The sequence below is a fragment of the Solanum dulcamara genome, chromosome 8 (assembly GCF_947179165.1).
Source record: "Solanum dulcamara chromosome 8, daSolDulc1.2, whole genome shotgun sequence".
NCBI lineage: Eukaryota > Viridiplantae > Streptophyta > Magnoliopsida > Solanales > Solanaceae > Solanum > Solanum dulcamara.
In genome coordinates, this window is record NC_077244.1 from 4011820 (window position 1) to 4019211 (window position 7392).

Here is a 7392-nt window from a genome sequence, read left to right on the forward strand (position 1 = left end):
CATGGCCAAGTTTGATTAAGGCCTTTTCATAATTTATCATGGGTATGTCTAACAAATCAAACTCAAATTTCTTTCATTTTTTTTAATTTACATGTTAGTTTATGTATCAAGTTGTTATAAAAGATTAAGAAACCAAGCAATTACTAAGAAGGTATAAATTATAATTTATTCTTATGATTAAACTATTAAATGTATTTCTCAAAAAATGTGCAAATTCTTATAATTAAACTATTAACTGTATTTCTGAAAGAACGTGCAAATATTCTTATCATTAGTTATTTTGACTTAATGGGACAAATGCAGGACCGCAACATATATGTCAGAGACCAAAGGAAGAATACATGATAGAGATGGTGTCCAATCCCGAGGAACTGCAAAGTTTCATACGGTCTTTTTGATAGTCTGTATCTACATAGATATGTCTATTTAACTAAGCCTCTCTTCGACAGTTAACAATAACAAAACATATCCAGTGAGATTTTACAAGTGACCCAGTCTGGAAAAGGTAGGATATACGCAGACCTTACCACTACCTCATGAAGATAAATACACTGTTTTCGAAAGATCCTCATCTCAAAAGTCACAGTCCCAAGTAAAGAGAAAAATAATATATAACATATTGGCACAAAAAACAATATATATAGCATAACCCATAGCTAAATTAAAAAGATGTTCATAGGAGTTGTGTTATAAAAGAAAGGGAAAAAGGTCAAAAATGTCCTTAAACTAGTTGAAATGAACAAAAATGTCCTTTGTTTATGGTTTGGTCCAAAAATACCTTTGCCGTCAATAGTTTGATCCAAAAATGTGCTTATTGTTATTTAATGGGTCAAAAATGCCTCTTTTCAAATAAATAAATTATCTATTTCTTTTTGAACACATTTTTTTCCTAATAATATTTTTTTTATTAACAAATGTTTATTCTACTTCAATTAGAAAAAAATTAAAAGATTAAAAATATTTCTTATTTTATTATAATTATTTTTTATCGTAATTTGAATAAAATTTAATGATGGATTTATTATTGTCTTATATATATGACATATTATCCATTAAAAATTAGAGTACATGAAATTATTCTTTTTTAATTGATAAAATGAGATTACGAAGGATAAAATAATTTTCTACATTTTTATTACTTGAAGTGGTTTGAAAGGAAAGAAAACAAGAATAGCGTTTTTGCGTCTGGGCTGGTGCAGAATGAGTCTATAGTTCTGGTCGAATGAGTTGCATTAAAAGTAATATTTTTATAAGGAACAATATTAATTTTTTTAAAAAAAATATTTATTCGAAAAAGAGCATTTTTGACCTATTTTGTAATAATAGGGGCATTTTTGACCCATTAAATAACAATAAGGGTATTTCTGGACCAAAATATTGATAGAAAGGATATTTTTGGATCAAACTATAAACGAAGGACATTTTTGTTCATTTCAAATAGTGTAAGACATTTTTGACCTTCCCTTAACAATTGTGAAGAGTTTTTCTGAGCTTTAGTTTAGTCTAAGAGGGGTAGATACAAATTGATTGATAGTAGAGGGTTAAGGTACAAGTTAGTTCCTTTAGTTAATAATACTCTATACCATTCTAACTAACAAAATAAAATGTAAACATCTTAAAAATATACCACATAGCTAGTAGATATTGTAGAGATGTTAACTACAATTTTTTCCCACAGTTAGTGCTAATATCTAATAAATGTAGCCCTTAATCCAAGTGTTGAAAAAATTGAGCAAGTTTAAGAGACAAAATATGCATTTACTATTTACTTTAAAAAAGTATAGCCCTCCTCCATTAATTTTTTAATGCATTTAAGATGCGATTCCTTTCTTGTTGATCATTAAAATATATGTTTACTGGTGGATAGTAGATGAAGTAGTGCAAAAAATCATGTTTTGGGTTAATTCGTTAAATATCGACAATTATCAATTATTTTTGAAGAGTTCATTTAACTTTGTAATTGCTTGTTATCCTCCTATGTTAGTTTTGCTTTGTGAGTATGAGTACGTTTCGATGGATATGCAAAATTTGTTATTCAGACAAATGAGGTGAATCTAGTATTTAAAGATAGAATACTTGGAGTGCAAGTTTAACGGGGCAACACATTTATTGTATCGAAGCAAATTTGATAAAATGGAGGCTCGCATCTGCAGTCTTCTGCGACAAAAAGATGCCACCAAAACTTAAAGACAAGTTCTATAGAGTAATGGTTAGACTGGTTATGTTGTAGGGAGCGAAATGTTGGCCATTCAAGAACTCTTATGTTTAAAAGATGAAAGTTGCAGAAATGAGATGAACATATCGAAAATGAGGAGAAAGTAACCTCGATGGAAAACAAGATAAAAAAGACAAGATTGTGACATTATCTCTTTAACTTTAAAGATATGTAAGATGAAGAGGAAATAACCTCAATGGAGAATAAGATAAAGAAAGACAAAATTGACATTAAAAAAGTTGAAACTAGAATTGTAGGGGGGTAACCCCTCCAAAAGTAGGCGTATGTCACTGTTTGACAATATTCAAGAATAGTTGGGTTTATGGTCACTGCATGGCTGCGTAAGTTGTGCATAAGTGTTTGTTACCGCTTTATATAAAATATTTTTGGCAATGGTTCGTTTAAAAAAAGGGCTATTGCAACGCTAATTTATCACCTTATTTTAGCGCTTTTCCAGACCTCGTTTTCAATCGATCATGTAGAGGTTTTCAGTGGATTTATTCACAAGCTTGGTCTAGACCTCCTCATCTTGGAGTAGTTGTGAAGAAAATAAACCCATTACTTTCCTGTTAGGGATTTTCGATTACTACAGTCTGATTTTGAACATCAACTGTTTGATAAAATGCTAACTAGTAGCAACTGGCAATTATATCACTTCTTGCTTTCTCTTCAACTGTGAGATAAGTGAGGGATTCTTTAGCTTTACAGTGCTTCAGAAGGTCGATATTTACGTTTCATCATAGGGAGATATGAAGCTCAAAACTCCAAGTGTTGATATATGCAAAGACAAAGTGAAGGTATTGAAGGTATTTCAGGAACTGAAAGCTCACTGGCAGTATACAAGTATCCAAATTTTATCCAAGATGCTGCATCTAAAGTACTCAGAAAATGAAAAGCAACTAGAAAGAGAAAGAACGATCTTTTTCAAATGCATTTGAAGTAAATAGTAAGATTCTTGAACCAATAGTATTTAAACTCTTTTACAAATATCCATTTGTAAAGAATAAATTAGTCTAAATCATTCTACTACATGCCTTTTTTAGTTTGTGATAAAACAAGTGTTTGGTTACTTTCATAGAAACTCCTAATGCAGTTTGGGAAGTCAAATACTTGTGAATTTCAGATTTTTGGTACAAAGTTAAAGAGCCATGAAATAATCTTTGGATATTTGATATAGTCAGGCTTAAATAAATCCATCTTCCTTTGTATTGTTTTTGCATAATTCTTTCAGCTTATATACATGCATTCCTTTTATGGACTCATAAATTGTTTTCACATGACTCATTATAAAAGATTGTGGAGGTTGAGGATTCAGGTAGAAGACTATTAGTAAATAGTTTTGCATTTTGCCTTTCTGGCTAGTAGTTTTAATATTATTATCGGTATTTTTATTATTTTACTATTTTTTTATTTCCCACTCTTAGTTTTCTATTAGTACTGGTTCTATTTTCTTATTTTCCTGCTATTGTTACTGCTTATATCCTTATAATTATTGTAGTTTTGCTTTCTTTGAGCCAAAGGTCTATCGAGAACAACCCTTTTGTCTGCCAAGATACGGATAAGGTTTGCGTACACTCTACCCCCGTCAAACCACATTTGTGGGACTATACTAGATATGTTAGTGTTGTCGTTGGATACAAGAGGAGGAATTGACACTAATTCGTTTACACCAAGATGAAAACAAGTTGGCAGAGTTATCAAAATATTTGTTTGAAAGGTATTTTGAGGTGTTACTTTTATGCCTATAAGAGCTAGTTTACATCTTGACTTTCTTGCAAGTTTTTATTCTCAATGTTCTTTCAAAGTTATATTTGACATGTGAAATCTCTTATGGCTAATTTTAGCCCAGGCAATACGATAAAAAAATCACTGGTGTAGTTCATTCAAAAAGATACAGACTCATCTTTGACATTAGGTTTACTTGCACAGGTCCCGGCTCTGCCTAATGTCAACCATCGGAAGCAATCAATCTCTTCTTCTACGAAATGGCAACAAACTAGTGAAGATGAAAGTGTACAGAAAGAAGGAGCAGAAGTGGAGGATGTTATGGAATGCAGTTCCCATGCGAGGGAAAAAGTAAGCAAGCTTATTGTAGCAAACTAACATATTAAGGCCATGATTAGCTATACTTTATCTTTTTGCATGTCTGTCTTTTTCATTAATTTGTGTTGTAGTGAAAATGCTTGGTAAGATCTTGTGTAATGAAAGAAATAGCAAGATCTTACTACACTTTTTAAACTATTGTGCAGATCGTAGGTAAAGATTTCAAGAAGAAGAGATATATGCATTTGCATTGGTCTACAATTGACCGTGATCATTTTCATTACTCATCCTAATTAGTTTTCTGAGTTGAGGATATGTTTAGCTAATATTAATTATGATTTACTGCAGCTATCTTACCCTTTAAATGTTGATTATAGTTATTTGTTGTAACTCATTCATGTTCTTGATAAAAGGATGATAATTTTAAAGGGGTAGAGATCACTAAGGGGCAATTGAAAATGTATAGTAACTGTATTTTTTGCTATCATTTGTAATTCTGGAGTATTGTTGAGAGTTCTAAGGGTGATGATAAATTAACTAGTGTCTATGCAAGAAACTTGTGATAATTGTTTTCTTCTATATTTGATTTAAATATAGATGAAGTCCTAATACTTTGCATAAGCCTATGTAGTTCTAATACAATTGAAAATTAATATTTGAAGTTCTCTTTGCTAGGATAATCGTCAATAGTAAAGACCTATTTATCCTCTAATTATTAAGGGAAAACATCTTACATAACAAATCATTCTAATATAAAGATAAAATTTTCTTATCCGTACATTATACCTTAGCACATATGGTATTTACCATGGAGAAGATCTGAATTTTGTCACTACTTTCTTAATATACATTATACTTCACGACGTATTGTGACATTATTATATATGTACACATTGATAATATATTCTTCTATATAGTTTTTGTTGAATCATATATTTATTAACTTTTGTAGTGAAAGAGATTAATCCCTTGATTTATTTCATTAACCTCAATAGTTTATATACATAAATACAAGAGTATAATTAGGCTATAATTAAGGAGACTAAATATCTCTATATTAGGAACTAAATAAATTAAATATCTCTATATTAGGAAATAAATATATACAATCTGTTACAATCTGTCAAAATATATTTTCATATATTCTAACACACCCCCGCAGTCGAAGCGGGAGGTCGCCGAATGCTAAGATTATCCCGAAAATCCTCAAATAACACCAACGGAAGGCCTTTGGTGAAGATTTCTGCAATTTGATAACGAGAGGGGACATGTAACACTCGAACCTGGCCACGAGCCACCTTTTTCCGTACAAAATGTATATCCATCTCAATGTGCTTAGTGCGTTGATGCTGAAAAGGATTACCGGCCAGATAAATGGCACTAACATTATCACAGTAAACCAAAGTAGCCCGTGGAATAGGACAATGAAGTTTCAAAAGCAAGTTTCGCAACCAACACGACTTAGAAACCACATTGGCAACCCCTCGGTATTCTGCCTCTGTACTCGAACGGGATAAAGTAGCTTGAAGTTTGGCGGACCATGAGATCAATTTATCACCCATAAAGACACAATAACCCGAAGTCGAATATCGTGTATCAGGGCACCCACCCCAATCAGCATCAGTATACCAAACAAGAGTGGTTGTGGAAGAAGGATAAAGGTGAAGACCATAATCCAAAGTACCTTGTAGGTAGCGCACGATGCGCTTGAAAGCGTTCATGTGCTCATCCCGTGGTTCATGCATGAATAAGCATACTTGTTGCACATCATAAGTAATATCCGGTCTCGTGAACGTGAGGTATTGTAGTGCCCCTGCAAGACTCCAATAAAGAGATGGGTCCTCAAACAATATGCTCGTAGTAGCCCCGAGCTTCGATTTTGGATAAATCGGAGTAGAAGATGGCTTACATGATGACATGCCAGCTCGGTCAATGATCTCGGCCGCATACTTCCTTTGAGATAAAAATAAACCACCTGTATGACGAGTGACAACAATGTCCAAGAAATAACTCAACGGGTCCAAATCCTTCATAGCATATTCAGAGCTAAGAAGCGATATGATAGACCGACGGAGCGCATCAGATGTAGCAGTTAAAATAATATCGTCGACATACAATAAAAGATAAGCCATAGAAGTATCTTGGTGATAAACAAACAAGGAATGATCGGTCTTACTGTGAGAAAATCCAAGGGTACGAACATAATCAACAAATCGCTTATACCAAGCTCGCGGAGCTTGTTTCAGTCCATAAAGAGATTTCTTCAGCAAACACACATGATTAAGTCTATCAGGATCCCGATAGCCCAAAGGTTGATACATGTAAACAGTATCTTTGAATTTGCCATGTAAGAAAGTATTTTTGACGTCAAGTTGATGAATCGACTATGCCTTGGAGAGAGCCAAACTAAGAACCGTACGAATAGTCGTCGGCTTGACAACTGGACTAAATGTCTCACCACAATCCACGCCAACCTGTTGGGTTTTACCATCACCTACAAGACGAGATTTATGTCGCTCAAACGAACCATCAGATTTTTCTTTATGAGTAAAAATCCACATACACTGAGTAACATTAACATTTGAAGGATGGGGCACTAATTCCCACATCTTATTTTGAATAAGAGTATTATATTCATCATCTACAACCAATTTTGAATTCGGGTCACGAAAAGAAGACACAGAGTTACAGGGTAGAGGGGACTTCGAGACAGATTTAAGAAGGTTGAAGGACCTCTTAGGCTTATAGATCCTATACTGACTCTTAGTAACAAGACCGGTGGATAGACTAGAGGGAGAGACGGAAGTGGGTGGAGGAAGAGAGTTAGGTGGGAGAGCGGAAGAAGATGTTAGGGCCGACCCAGCAGGCAGCGAAGGAGCGATCTACCCAAGTGAGGGGGCAGAGCCGTTGGCTGGGCACGGCGGGATGGGCAGCAGTGCGGGAGAAAGATGGTGATCCGACGGGTTTGTGAAGGTAGTGAGATGACGAACCACATAGGGAGATGGTCCATCGTCTAAAAATTGGTATGTGTGATTTTGAGGAGTATGTAACTTGGCAAAAGGAAATTGCGTCTCATCAAATATTACGTGACGGCTAATGATAATTTTTTGAGATGACAAATCAAAATATTTATA

At 33.7% G+C, this 7392-nt stretch overlaps 1 long non-coding RNA gene across 1 annotated transcript; it reads left to right on the plus strand.

Annotated features, from left to right (window-relative positions):
- The first annotated feature begins 2542 nt into the window (after positions 1-2542).
- LOC129900763 (uncharacterized) lies at positions 2543-4795 on the plus strand. Its single transcript, XR_008769683.1, has 3 exons — positions 2543-3161; positions 4131-4291; positions 4465-4795. It is a non-coding gene; the product is annotated as an uncharacterized LOC129900763 (long non-coding RNA).
- Positions 4796-7392: the final 2597 nt, after the last annotated feature.